The sequence below is a fragment of the Macrobrachium rosenbergii genome, chromosome 28 (genome assembly GCF_040412425.1).
Source record: "Macrobrachium rosenbergii isolate ZJJX-2024 chromosome 28, ASM4041242v1, whole genome shotgun sequence".
NCBI classification, from domain to species: domain Eukaryota; kingdom Metazoa; phylum Arthropoda; class Malacostraca; order Decapoda; family Palaemonidae; genus Macrobrachium; species Macrobrachium rosenbergii.
In genome coordinates, this window is record NC_089768.1 from 575,001 (window position 1) to 590,085 (window position 15,085).

At 35.0% G+C, this 15,085-nt stretch overlaps 1 protein-coding gene across 16 annotated transcripts in view; it reads right to left on the bottom strand.

The window, feature by feature from the left end:
- LOC136853965 (ralA-binding protein 1-like) overlaps window positions 1-15,085 on the bottom strand; it is a 437,575-nt gene that overhangs the window by 307,108 nt on the left and 115,382 nt on the right. For 8 of the 16 annotated variants that reach the window (XM_067129879.1, XM_067129880.1, XM_067129881.1 and 5 more), the window contains one exon: window positions 7,313-7,387. The exons of 6 other annotated variants lie outside the window; for them this stretch is intronic. The gene's annotated coding sequence lies outside the window, so the exon portion shown is untranslated. The remainder of the gene's footprint in view (window positions 1-7,312; window positions 7,388-15,085) is intronic. 2 more of the 16 variants (XM_067129882.1, XM_067129875.1) reach the window with 1 other exon arrangement.

A 15,085-nucleotide genomic window follows, 5' to 3' on the forward strand; every position in this document is an offset into this window, starting at 1 on the left:
TGTTGTGAATACTTAGAACCCTTCTAAAAACACTTAGAATTGTCTATTTTGATGGTTCAAACACGCACAAAAAAAACTAACTAGGGAATTCAGTACCATATATACATATATGGTAGCCTAGCCTACACTATAAAGGATACTCTATACATATACGGTATAATAATTATTAATATCAGCTAATTCTGGGAGTTCATGCAGAGTGACTTATGATAATTCAATACAAAGAGAAACTGAATAACAAACAAGAATTAGCTTAGCCTACACTATGGTATATCATATACATATACGGTAGCCTAGCCTACATTATACTGTGCTCTATATTCACATATCGTATTATACAAACATCAACATAACAAATATGAATCTTTTCCATGGATCTTTTGAATTTTATGCCTTAATTCACTGTATCCAATAATATTGTATATATTCTTATATTGCTTTTGTATTATAAACTGCGATCATAGCGACCAGTGTTTTGGTTTGGAAATCGTGTACGCGGTGTTTATTTCGCCGTGTTTAACTTAATTCAGAGGGCTTTTCTTCCTTCTAGTTAGTGTAAATGAACCTCTAAATACTTTATTTACATGGGGCAAAACTATTTTTCGTTGTACTGTACGAAGTGTTTTTAAGTCAAAATATAACTTAAATATGTCTCATTATGAAATTAATTTAGATATTTTTTTCGTTAAGAGATGACATTGGGCGTTTGTTTTGTGTAAAAAATCAAGATTCCGTTCGCTATTTTCACTTGATTTCATCATAATACGAGCTTTATGTATTTATCGTTTATCGGCGTAAAAATAACAGTAATGTGTTCTTTCATGCCCAGTAGTTTTGATTAAAATACTTTCTCTCTAATTTTAATTACTGTTAAGTTTGTTAGTTCCTCGTTGGACGGGTTGATATCGTTCTCGACTAGCACTTTGCTGGGCCTGTATTCGATTCTCCAGCCGGCCAATGAAGAATCAGGGGAATTTATTTCTGGTGATGGAAATTCATTTCTCGCCATAATGTGGTTTGGATTCCACAATAAGCTGTAGGTCCCGTTATTAGGTAACCAATTGGTTCTTAGCCACGTAAAAATAAGTCTAATCCTTCGGGCCAGCCCTAGGAGAGCTGTTAATCAGCTTAGTGGTCTGGTTAAACTAAGGTGTACTTTTTATTTCATCCATGTTGCCAATGCACGATAATTTATAGTCATTACCAGCTTAAACACCGTTCTCTCAGCTTCAACTACAACTTGCAGCAAAAATTTAGCAGTATATTTCCTTGCCGATCTTTTATCCATACCGAATAAGAGTATAATGTAAAAATATATCAGTCCTATTCTAATTAACGTCGTTTTTACTATAACCTACGGTAATTGTGTATTACCATACGATGGTTGAAATACAAGCAAAAGGGTTGTTGTTATCAGATTCGGTGATAAACAAAACAACACTTTCTCGGCCGGTTGTTTATGGCTGTACACATTTACGCAAGAGTATAACGTTACTAACAATACTTTTATTATTCTCTGTTACTTTTTTGACTAGAAGATAGGATAAAGAGTTGGAGGACAAGAAGCTGGCCTATTGTAATTTGGTCTCTTTCGCTGCCTGTGCCAGTGCGAAATTTAAAAATATTTTATAAATATTGTCGTATCGGTATTAACTGCTTACCCCATTGCAAAATTGAGTTATCGTACGGTGAAATATTGTAACTCGAGCACTACCTGAGTATTTTAATAGTTTTATCACAAAAAGTGCATTTAGTCATGAAAATGAGATGAAAATACAGTAAAACCCCCGTATTCGCGTTCTCATGATTCGCGGGTTTCTCTATGGAACATATCTAGCCACCATTCGCGGAAAATTCGCCCATTTGCGGTATTTTTCACTGACAAATATTTACTAATTACTGTATTTTCATATAATTTTCATGAATAAATGCACTTTTTGTGATAAAACTATTAAAATACTCAGGTATATGCATTTTTACAGGGTTTTTCTGTGTTTAAACTATCAAAATGGGCAGTTCTAAGTGTTTTTAGAGGGGTTTTAAGTATTCTCAGAGGATATTGAGGAGATATGGCCATGTGGGGAAGTTTAAATTAATCAAGTGTATGAAAGAGGAAATGTTTTCCATATATTTGAGGAAAATTTGTATGGATGTGGTACTTACGTGTGAAGAATGCCAGTAGGGAAAATATCAGTGTATGTTAGCCCACCTGTTTTAAAGTTGAGTATGAAAGAACCATTGAGTTAGTGGCAACTGATTGTGTAACTTTGCTGGTAAACTGCAAGAGGAAATGTAGGAGTGGTTGTTATGGTAGATCATAAGAGTAAGTTTGTAAGTTGTGCAGCGGTAAAGAGTAAGTTGTGCAGCGGTAAAGAATAAAACTAGTGAGAGTGTTGCAAGAGTGGTCAGTATGGTCTTGTTGCCTCCATGAGTAAGTCAACCAGTAAGAAAGTTGAGTGATAATGGGCTGTAGTTTGTTGTTAGACCATTTGAGAGAGTGGGGTATCAAGCATGTTGTAACAATTCCATGCATGGCGAGTGTGAATGGGTTGGCGGAATGAACCATAAGGACTCTGAGTGAGATGTTACGAATGTTGACTGATAGAGAGAATGAATGGGATTTGTTGTTAGGAAGAGTAGTCGCAATGCATAACGGGTCAGTACATAAAAGTGCTGGTATTTCTCAGAGTGAATATGTGATGAATTATGAGAGGTATGTGAGAGTGAGGTTGGATTTGAATGAAGAAGAGCAGGGTGTGTGGGGACAGGCGAGTGAAAGGTTCGCGAGTTTCGAAGTGGGAGATAAGGTGTTGAAGGAAGTGGTCGAGCAAGGAAAATTTACAGTGAGTATATAAGATGCGTGAGTAAGATGAGTAAGGTCCATATGTAGTGAAAATGGTGGGGTCAAATGGATTGAGTTATGTGCTAGAAGACAGGAATGAAGAAGGAAAGTAAAGGTAATAAGGGCATGATATAATCATTTGAAAAGATGGAGAGAACCACCAAAATACATAATGGAGCACCCCATTATGAAGTTGTTAAGGGAGGGGAAGGAAAAGGAGTGAAGAAATAGATGAAGATATAAATTGGGGAGATAAACAGATAGTGTTGGTGGAACGAGAGAGGTCTAAAGGAAAAAGTAGAAAGAGTAAGGGTATATTTACTAGGTTGTTTGGAGAGAGTACACGTGATGGGTTGTTTGAATTTGAGAAGGATGTGGAGGGAGTGAACTTGGTGAGTTCAAGGTATGTGGAAGATATGCGTACTCAGAAAGGGGTTTTAAAAAAAAAAAAAAAAAAGAGAGAGAAATAAGATTTCCTTTATTTTAGTCAGGGGGAGTATGGTGGTAGTATGGAAAATTGGGTTTGAGAAAAGAAGCTTGCATTTTTTAAACCACTGTGTTTTTTATTTTTCATCATATTTGTTTTGAGTGTTTGTTAGTGTAAGATTATTTGATTATGCATGTTTATTTTTTCTTTTTTTACTTGCAGTCTGTTAGCGTGTGTTAGTGTAGAATGAAGGACTCCCCTTCACGTAAACTGTGGGGCAAGAAATCATAGAAGCTTAAACGTAAGAGCTGAAATTTTCCTTCAGAGGACAGTGGAGTAGAATATTATAAAAGGGGCGACGAAACGATAGTGAAAGAATTAATCCAAAGAGAGAGACAATTAGAGGAGAAGTTGAAAACAGAGGAAGAGATAAGGCGGAGGCGAGATAATGTAGAGAGAGAACGGGAAGTTGTCAGATTGCACAAACATAAAAACTTGGTCAGGCCAACAATTGGAGAGGAACAAAAACTAGGTGTTGATCTCTCCAGTAGGATGAAGGATATCGACAAAATAAACTGGCTGGTGTTGAGCAAGCTAACTCCCAATTTGAAGAAGAAGTCACAGAGACCATAGTTGGGGGAAAACTGTAGTACTAAGATTGATGAATTAGGTTAAGGTTCTTTTTGATGGTCGTTGTAGATTACAACTGATGAATTAGGTTAAGGTTCTTTTTGATGGTCGTTGTACATTAAGATTGATGAATTAGGTTAAGGTTCTTTTTGGTGGTTGTTGTAGATTAAGATTGATGAATTAGGTTAAGGTTCCTTTTGATGGTCGTTGTAGATTAAGATTGATGAATTAAGGTTCTTTTTGATGGTTGTTGTAGATTACGACTGATGAATTAGGTTAAGGTTCATTTTGGTAGTCATTGTAGATTAAGACTGATGAATTAGGTTAAGGTTCTTTTTGGTGGTCATTGTAGATTAAGATTGATGAATTAGGTTAAGGTTCATTTTGGTAGTCGTTGTAGATTAAGATTGATGAATTAGGTTAAGGTTCTTTTTGATGGTCGTTGTAGATTAACCCTTAAATGCCGAGCCTCTACTTACAAAAACGTCTCCTGTATGCCGGCGGCGTTCGGTGAGTTAGCGCCGAAGCGTAAAAAAAGTTTTTTTAAAAAATCACAGCACGCTTAGTTTTTAAGATTAAGAGTTCATTTTTGGCTCCTTTTTTTTTTGTCATTGCCTGAAGTTTAGTATGCAACCATCAGAAATGAAAAAAAATATCATTATCATATATAAATATTGGAATATATGACAGCAAAAAAAAAAAAAACTCATATAATTGTATACAAATCGCGCTGTAAGCACAACGATTAAAGCTAATGAGTTAATTTTTTTTAGTTGTATTGTACACTAAATTGCGATGATTTTGGTATATAACAAATTGTAAAACGATCAAAGCAACACAGAGAAAATATTATCACAAAATGATGCATGAATTCGTAACGCGTGGACGTAAAAAATATTTTTTTCAAAAATTCACCATAAATCGAAATATTGTGCTAAAGACTTCCCGTTTGTTGAAAAATGAAGCTAATTGATTGAATATTACTAGACTGTAAGTGTTTTAGCTTACAATTGCAGTTTTCGACCATTTCGGTCGAGTTAAAGTTGACCGAAAGTAGAATTTTTCTATTTATCGTGATTTATATGAAAATATTTCAAAACTGATAAAAGCTACAACCATGAGTTATTTTCTGTTATATTGTACATGAAATTGCGCACATTTTCATATATAAAACTTTATGTAACGACTAATATAAAATGGTGCAAATATTACGACAACGAGACGAAAGAATTTCTTTTTTATGGTCGTTGTAGATTAAGATTGATGAATTAGGCTAAGGTTCTTTTTGATGGTCGTTGCAGATTAAGATTGATGAATTAGGCTAAGGTTCTTTTTGATGGTCATTGCAGATTAAGATTGATGAATTAGGTTAAGGTTCTTTTTGATGGTCGTTGCAGATTAAGATTGATGAATTAGGCTAAGGTTCTTTTTGATGGTCGTTGTAGATTAAGATTGATGAATTAGGCTAAGGTTCTTTTTGATGGTCGTTGCAGATTAAGACTGATGAATCAGGCTAAGGTTCTTTTTGATGGTAGTTGTAGATTAAGATTGATGAATTAGGCTAAGGTTCTTTTTGATGGTCGTTGCAGATTAAGACTGATGAATTAGGTTAAGGTTCTTTTTTATGGTCGCTGTAGATTAAGATTGATGAATTAGGCTAAGGTTCTTTTTGATGGTCATTGCAGATTAAGACTGATGAATTAGGCTAAGGTTCTTTTTGATGGTCGTTGTAGATTAAGATTGATGAATTAGGTTAAGGTTCATTTTGATGGTCGTTGTAGATTACGACTGATGAATTAGGTTAAGGTTCTTTTTGATGGTCATTGTAGATTACAACTGATGAATTAGGTTAAGGTTCTTTTTAATGGTCCTTGTAGGTTAAGGTTGATGAATTATGTCAAGGTTCTTTTTTGATGGTCACTGTTGATTAAGATTGATAAATTAGGTTTAGGATCAGGGTTTTATTTAGTAACCTCTAAATTTGTTCCCATTATCCTGCACCAACTGTGTCCAAAAAAAAGCCCCTACTCTGTTATCTGGATTTCGCCATTATCCAACAGGGCCTTGGCTCCATTAATCTGGGTAATTGAAGGAGTACTGTATATGTTTTTGAGAGGACTGATGAACTGTATTAAAAATATTCATTACACAAGTTAGGGGCAATCGTCAGAGAAATAATGAACATAAGGGCTATTGGAAATATTATTCACACGCCTGTCAGGAAAAAGGAAGGATCCATAAACTCAGTGGTTTCACTCCTTTGCTGTAAAACCACAACAAACTACCTTTCTTAACATGTATTTGTGTCTATTAATCGTGGATCTAGCTTATACATTCCTTCCTAGGCTGATGTTCATGTTCTTACAAATATTTTTCTTATATGAAACTGGATTCAAATATACTTCTTTCCACCATACTATCAGCCTCCTTACACGAACAAACATTGCACTATTCTAAAGAAAACATTTGGTATGTAGCTGCTCTCCCACCTACCAGGCATTAGGATTTTAGTAAAATATGAGGTTTGGTAGCTGTCTGGACCATTCTCCTCTATATAGCAAAGTACCATTATAAAGTAAAAAATGTAATGCCAGATACTAATGAGTAAAAAAATAAGTCCAATATATCTTTCCAAGCAATTTAAAATGCCTTAAAAGACCAAACTCTGAATTTTAAGGAAAAGATAGAGGGAACAAAGAAAAAGGAGGAATATGAAAAAAAAACTGGCTTTGACACTAAACTTAGAAACAGGTTTTACTATCACAAAACAACAGTTTCAATCTATTGTTGAGGCAAAGATAAAACATGGATTGTAGATGTGTTTAATAAAATAAAGTAAGCGATTGCATTAGAACGAGAATACTGTGTAGCATTCCCTTTACTCTTTTTTCTGACATAAGTTATATCTTAAAATTCATATTAAACTAACTTTCTTACACTTACACTTTAATCAAATGGTTCTGATTAGAGAAGAAAGAAGTGTTTGGCTACAGTTCCGTGAGGCTGAGAAAAATGTCAAGTCTAGATTTGACAGTGACAGAGAAGTTCAGATCCAAGATATCACTTTTCACACAAAATACAAAGATGGGATAATATTAAAACATAGAAGGGAAAAGCTAAACATTCATCTTCTTCACTACAGTTACATGACACTGACAGAGATTAGTGCAACCACTATTTTTCAGTCTTTAATACCACAATATAAGATCCTTAAAGTAATCCATTTGGACTGACATGCTGAAGCTGAATTGCAGCAAACATCACCTAAACTGATATGCTGTAAGAATTGGCAAATCTAATGATTAAGCATCTAAAAGAACACTACTAGCATGATCCTTGAAGTGGAAAAAGGAAAGAAGATTTACAGTATAACTCTGTTCCAATACCAGCAGTAAATATCAAGACTACATTACCTGTTCTAGTTTATGAGTCACATGCAAATTACATCATCAAGCAAATCACCTCGGCCAGTCAGTCGCGTGCTTACACTGTCAGGAGTAGACGAACATTGTGAGAGGAAAATAAACATAAAAGTGCGACTAATGAAAGAAGCTCATACACTATGGCTAGATTCACAACATTGAGAAAAAAACAGATGCAGTTACGTACAGCAAAACACATTCAAATTTTACTTGATATAAAATGCATGATTTTTATACACTCATTTGCTTGATGAATGAACTCATCCCATTCATCAAAACAGCTGAAATCATAATTACAATGGTGTTTTTAATTATCAATTAACCAGCAAAACAAATAAGCTACAAAGATTTAAAAAGAACTCAAATAATTACATGATCTTCCTACCTTCATGTATTTTAACCCTTTCACTTACCAATCACATAACTATATGTCAAAAAACCAACACCTTGACTTACTGATGGCAGATTTAGATGTCATCACAAAAAAAAATTAATAAAAGATTGTTTTTGTTTCCATGTGTAGAGGGGTGACGAGGGGTGACGAGAAGTGACGTGCAAAGGCTTACAACATCTCGTGCGGTGACTCACAAGGTGGTAACACTGACCAGTCTTTTCACACTTGTGATAGGGTAGGCGTCTGTGTTCACCGAAAAGTGTTCTATCTCTAATATCTGTGATCTGGTTTTTTCCACTTTTCACAAATTATTCTTTAATCATTGTAGATATACAGTACATAATGTCAAAACTGTAAGCGTGACGCTCTGAAGGCGAGTGTAATCTCAGGGAATGTTGGCACCCCAACCTCAGCGAATGAACAGTCCAGTACATCTCATCGCTTACTAAGAATCAAAAATGCAATCTAACGCCAAGTAAGGAAGAAAATCTTCTTGAGGTTTTGTTTGCGGATGAAACTGAAATTGAAACGAGTGAAGATGAACTGGAAGAGTCTGAAGATGAGGGCAGAGGAGATGCACTTGAAAGGAAACTGGAAGGACACTCAAGTGTGTATGTGGAGGATGTGATTGTGTCAGGGGTTGATGAGAAGGAAGTGGGGGGGGGGGAAGTGGATGATGATGATCATGAATATGTGGGTGAACAGTGTATTTATGTAAAATGACATTTTTATAATAAAAGTTTTACACATACTTACCAAATAATTACATAGCTATTAGTTTCTACTTAACGCGGCAGCTCAAAATTCAAAATCTGCGGTAGCGCTCTTTTGTTTTGGGTGTAGGTGGTTGCCCCGCCCACTTTCGGGGAACAATAGGTACAGCACAGCTAAAGAGATCAATTCGTTTATGCCCTCTGTCCACTGAGAGGGGAGGAGGGAGGGCTCTGATTATGTAATTATTTGGTAAACATATATAAAACTTTATTTTATTAAAAAATGTCATTTTTATATAAGTAACTTACCAAATAATTACACAGCAGAATCCCACATTGATAGGAGGTGACATCTTGGACATACACTACCCAAAGCTAACAATCCAATAAACAAATATATATTATATATATATCATAAACACCCCCACTCGCAGGGATGCATACCACAACCCCCCACCCCCCGCGAATTGCTAGAACCCGGAAATACTTAGAACCCCACTTAAAACACTTAGAACTGTCCATTTTGATAGTTAAAAAAAAAAAAAAATGCTTATACATGTATTATTCTACTTACAATGGGGTTAAGTTCCAAAAAAAAAAAAAAAACACTTTGTTGGAAAAAACGTACCTCAAATAAAGCCTCGCCACACTAGGGTATTCGGTACCATGTATACATATATGGTAACCTAGCTAATTCTGGAGGTTCATGCAGAGTGACTTATGATAATTCAGTACAAAGAGAAATTGAATAACAAACAAGAATTAGCTTAGCCTACACTATGGGATACCGTATACATATGCGGTAGCCTGGCCTACATTATACTGTACTCTATATTCACATATCGTATCATACAAACATCAACACAACGAATACGAATCTTTTCCATGGATCTTTTAAAATGTTATGCCTTAATTCACTGTATCCAATAATATTGTACATATTCTTACACTGCTTTTATATTATAAATTGCGATCATAGCAATCAATGTTTTGGTTTGGAAATCGTTTATGCGGTGCTTATTTTGCCATACAGTATTTAACTCAGTTCAGAGCGCTTTTCTTGCTTCTAGTTAGCGTGAATGAATCTGTAGACTTTATTTATATGGGGCAAGGTTATTTTTTGTTATACTGTAAGAAGTGTTTCTAGTTCGAAAAATAACTTAACCCTTTAACGCCGACTGGACGTATTTTACGTCAACCAAAGTTGTCTGTTGGGTGCTGAGTGGACATAAAATACGTTGACTACAAAAAGTTTTTTTAAATATTCGCGGAAAAATACTTAAAGGCCTCATTTGCGAAAAATTTTAAATCACGCGCCTTGAGGGATGCTGGGAGTTCACGGATCACGCTGCTGTTTTGTTTACAAGCGTGACCCAACTGCGCATGCGAGAATTTCTTTCTTATCCCAAAAGAAAGCATCAGCTAACTCTGCTGAAAATCTCAGAAATTCTTCAGTCACTTTGTCATAATTTTTGCACCGTTTTCTATTAGCCTTTACATAAAATTTTATACATGAAAATGTGCGCAATTTCATGTAGAATACAACAAAAATTAACTCATGGTTGTAGCTTTTATCAATTTTGACTTTCATATAAATCACGATAAGTGCCGAAATTTCAACCTTCGGTCAACTTTGACCCAACCAAAATGGTTGAAAAATGCAATTGTAAGCTAAACCTCTTACATTCTAGTAATATTCAATCATTTACCTTCATTTTGCAACAAACGAGAATTCTCTAGCACAATATTTCGATTTATGGTGAATTTTTGAAAAAAAACTTTTTCCTTACGTCCACGCTAACTCTGCTGAAAATCTTGTAAGAGCCTGACGCCGTCTCTTCCAAACACGTTTGTGTTCGTCGTCCATCGGAGTGGACAAGACAAGAGCATCTCGTTTTCTTTCTCTAAAGGAACGCGATTTCAACCATACAATATTTCCGTCTGTTTCTCCCTAACCATTGTTGTCTTGATGTATGCATAATCACCACTACTTGCATTGCCATGCAAGCATTCTAATCATGTACTAATAATGTTCCAATGAATCTTCTGTATCAAACTGTGTGCATGTTTCTGTTTGTGAAGACGCCAAACGTCTCACCACTCCAATGGACGACGAACACATGAACACACACGTGTTTGGAAGAGATGGCGTCAGGCTCTTACAATCTCAGAAATTCTTTAGTCACTTTGTCGTACTTTTTGCACAGTTTTCTATTAGGCATTACACAAAGCTTTTATATGAAAATGTGCGCAATTTCATGTAGAATACAACATTAAATAACTCATGGTTGTAGCTTTTATCAGTTTTGAAATATTTTGATATAAATCACAATAAGTGCTAAAATTTCAACCTTCGGTCAACTTTGACTTGACCAAAATGGTAAAAAAATGCGATTGTAAGCCAAAACTCTTACATTCTAGTAATATTCAATCATTTACCTTCATTTTGCAACAAACGAGAAGTCCCTAGCACAATATTTCGATTTATGGTGAATTTTTGAAAAAATCCTTTTCCTTAACTCTGCGCGCGCTAACTTTGCTGAAAATCTCAGAATTTCTTTAGTCCCTTTGTCGTAATTTTTGCACCGTTTTATATTAGCCGTTACATAAAGTTTTATATATGAAAATGTGCGCAATTTCATGTAGAATACAACAAAAAATAAGTCATGGTTGTAGCTTTTATCACTTTTGAAATATTTTTATATGAATCACAATAAGTGCCAAAATTTCAACCTTCGGTCAAATTTGACTCGACCGATATGGTCGAAAAATGCAATTGTACGCTAAACCTCTTACATTCTAGTAATATTCAATTATTTACCTTCATTTTACAACAAATTGGAAGTCTCTATCACAATATTTCGATTTATGGTGAATTTTTGAAAAAAACTTTTTCCTTACGTCCGTGCTAACTCTGCTGAAAATCTTGTAAGAGCCTGACGCCATCTCTTCCAAACACGTGTGTGTTCGTCGTCCATCGGAGTGGACAAGACAAGAGCATCTCGTTTTCTTTCTCTAAAGGAACGCGATTTCAACCATACAATATTTTCGTCTGTTTCTCCCTAATCATTGTTGTCTTATGTATGTACAATCACCACTACTTGCATTGCCATGCAAGCATTCTAATCATGTACTCATAATGTTCCAATGAATCTTCTGTATCAAACTGTGTGGATGTTTCTGTTTGTGAAGACACCAAACATCTCGCCACTCCAATGGACGCCGAACACACACGTGTTTGGAAGAGACGGCGTCAGGCTCTTACAATCTCAGAAATTCTTTAGTCACTGTTGTAATTTTTGCACAGTTTTCTATTAGGCATTACATAAAGTTTTATATATGAAAATGTGCGCAATTTCATGTAGAATACAACAATAAATAACTCATGGTTGTAGCTTTTATCAGTTTTGAAATATTTTCATATAAATCACGGTAAGTGCCAAAATTTAAACCTATGGTTAACTTTGACTCGACTGAAATGGTTGAAAAATGCAATTGTAAGCTAAAACTCTTACATTCTAGTAACATTCAATCATTTACCTTCATTTTGCAACAAATGGGAAGTTTCTACCAAACTTTTTCCTTACCTCCGCGCACGGCAACTTGGCTGAAAGTCTCAGAATTTCTTTAGTCACCTTGTCGTAATTTTCGTACTGTTTTCTATTAGGCGTTACATAAAGTGTTATACATAAAAATGTGTGCAATTTCATGTAGAATATAACAAAAAATAACTTATGGTTGTAGCTTTTATCAGTTTTGAAATATTTTCACATAAATCACAATAAATAGAAAAAATTTGACCTTCGGTCAACTTTAACTCGACCGAAATGGTCGAAAACTGCAATTTTAAGCTAAAACACTTGCAGTCTAGTACTATTCAATCAATTACCTTCATTTTGCAACAAACAGGAAGTCTCTAGCACAATATTTCGATTTACGGTGAATTTTTGAAAACAACTTTTTTTTACGTCCGCACGTTACGAATTCATGCATCATTTTGTGATAATATTTTCTGTGTTGCTTTGATCGTTTTACAATTTGTTAAGTACCAAAATCATCGCAATTTAGTGTATAATACAACGAAAAAGAAAATAACTCATTAGCTTTAACCGTTTTGCTCACAGCGTGATTTGTATACAATTATATATGAATTTTTTTTTCACGCTGTCATATATTCCAATATTTATATATGATAATGATATTTTTTTCATTTCTGATGTTTGCATACTAAACTTCAGGCAATGACAAAAAAAGGAGCCAAAAATGAACTCTTAATCTTAAAAACTAAGCATGCTGTGATTTTTTGGAAAAAACTTTTTTCCGGATTTGATCAAATCGCTAATGTCTTGATTCAAAGACAGGTCTAATCCCTTATGTTTGAAGACAGAATTCAGCATAGCTCTATAACCTTTTATGGTAGATGTAGCCAATAACTTGGAAGTTTTCAAATACAGGAAAAAATCAGCCATTTGGGTTAGAGCCGTCTTAGAAGAAGAGATATTATTCTCTCGTTACACTCGGAAAACTGCCCACCTGGCTTGGTAGACCACAGCAGAAGATTGGCGCCTACATCCTGCAACTGCTTCTGCAGCCTTTCTTGAAAATCCTTTCGCTGACAAGCTCCCAGAAAGTCTGAAGCCTGTCAGAGCGAGAGTGGACAACCCTTGGTGAAAGTGGCGAAAATGAGGTTGTTTGAAACAGCCTCAGGAAATCTACAAGAAGGGAAGGGTCTGGGAACCATTCCTTGTGTGGCCAACAGGGAGCCACTTGGGTCATTGATAAGTTGACGTGGGTTCTTAACTTCTTCAGGACTTCTCTCACCATGCTGAATGGGGAAAGGCGTAAACATCTAGACCCAACCAATCTTGCAGCATGGCATCTGTCACCTATGCTCGAGGATCTGGCGCTGGGGAACAAAACAGCAGGACACGATGGCTCCTAGACGTTGCAAACAGGTCTATCGATGTTGTTCCCCACTGTTTCCACTGGTCGATGCACACCTGAGGATTCAGTGTCCACTCCGTCAGTAGAACCTGTTTGCCGCAACTTAACCCTCTAACGCCGAGCCTCTATTTACAAAAACGTCTCCCGTATGCCGGCGGCGTTCGGGAGTTTGCGCCGAAGAGGAAAAAAAGTTTTTTTCAAAAAATCACAGCACACTTAGTTTTTAAGATTAAGAGTTCACTTTTGGCTCCTTTTTTTGTCATTGCCTGAAGTTTAGTATGCAACCATCAGAAATGAAAAAAATATCATTATCATATATAAATATTGAAATATATGACAGTGTGAAAAAAATGTTCATATATAATTGTATACAAATCGCGCTGTGAGCAAAACGGTTAAAGCTAACGGGTTATTTTTTTTTCTTTGTATTGTACACTAAATTATGATGATTTTGGTATATAACAAATTGTAAAAGGATCAAAGCAACACAGAGAAAATATTATCACAAAATGATGCATGAATTCGTAACACGCGGACGTAAAAAAATGTTTTTTCAAAAATTCACCATAAATCGAAATATTGTGCTAGAGACTTCCCGTTTGTTGAAAAATGAAGCTAATTGATTGAATATTACTAGACTGTAAGTGTTTTAGCTTACAATTGCAGTTTTCGACCATTTCGGTCGAGTTAAAGTTGACCGAAAGTCAAATTTTTTCTATTTATCGTGATTTATATGAAAATATTTCAAAACTGATAAAAGCTACAACCATGAGTTATTTTCTCTTGTATTCTACATGAAATTGCGCACATTTTCATATATAAAAGCTTATGTAACGACTAATATAAAATGGTGCAAACATTACGACAACATGACGAAAGAATTTCAGAGATGTTTGGCCGAGTTACCGCGCGGACGTAAGGAAAAAGTTTTTTTTTCAAAAAATCACCATAAATCGAAATATTGTGCTAGAGACTTCCAATTTATTGCAAAATGAAGGTAAATGATTGAATATTACTAGAATGTAAGAGTTTTAGCTTACAATTGCGTTTTTCGACCATTTCGGTCGAGTTAAAGTTGACCGAAGGTTGAAATTTTGGCAGTTATTGTGATTTATGTGAAAATATTTCAAAACTGATAAAAGCTACAACAATGAGTTATTTTCTGTTGTATTCTATATGAAATTGTGCACATTTTCATATATAAAAGTTTATGTAACGGCTAATGTAAAACGATGCAAACATTACGACAACGTGATGAAAGAATTTCTGAGATATTCGGCCGAGTTACTGCGCGCAGACGTAAGGAAAAAGTTTTTTTTCTTCAGAAATTCACAATAAATCGAAATATTGTGCTAGAGAGTTCCACTTTGTTGCAAAATGAAGGTACATGATTGAATATTACTAGAATGTAAGAGTTTTAGCTTACAATTGCATTTTTTTACCATTTTGGTCGAGTCAAAGTTGACCGAAGGTTGAAATTTTGGCATTTATCATGATTTACATGAAAATATTTCCAAACTGATATAAGCTACAACCATGGGTTGTTTTTTGTTGTATTTTACATGAAATTGCACACATTATCATATATAAAACTCTACGTAACGGCTAATATAAAACGGTGCAAAAATGACGACAAAATGATGAAAGAATTTCTGAAATTTTCGGCCGAGTTACCGCACGGACGTAAGGAAAAATTTTTTTTTTTAAATTCAC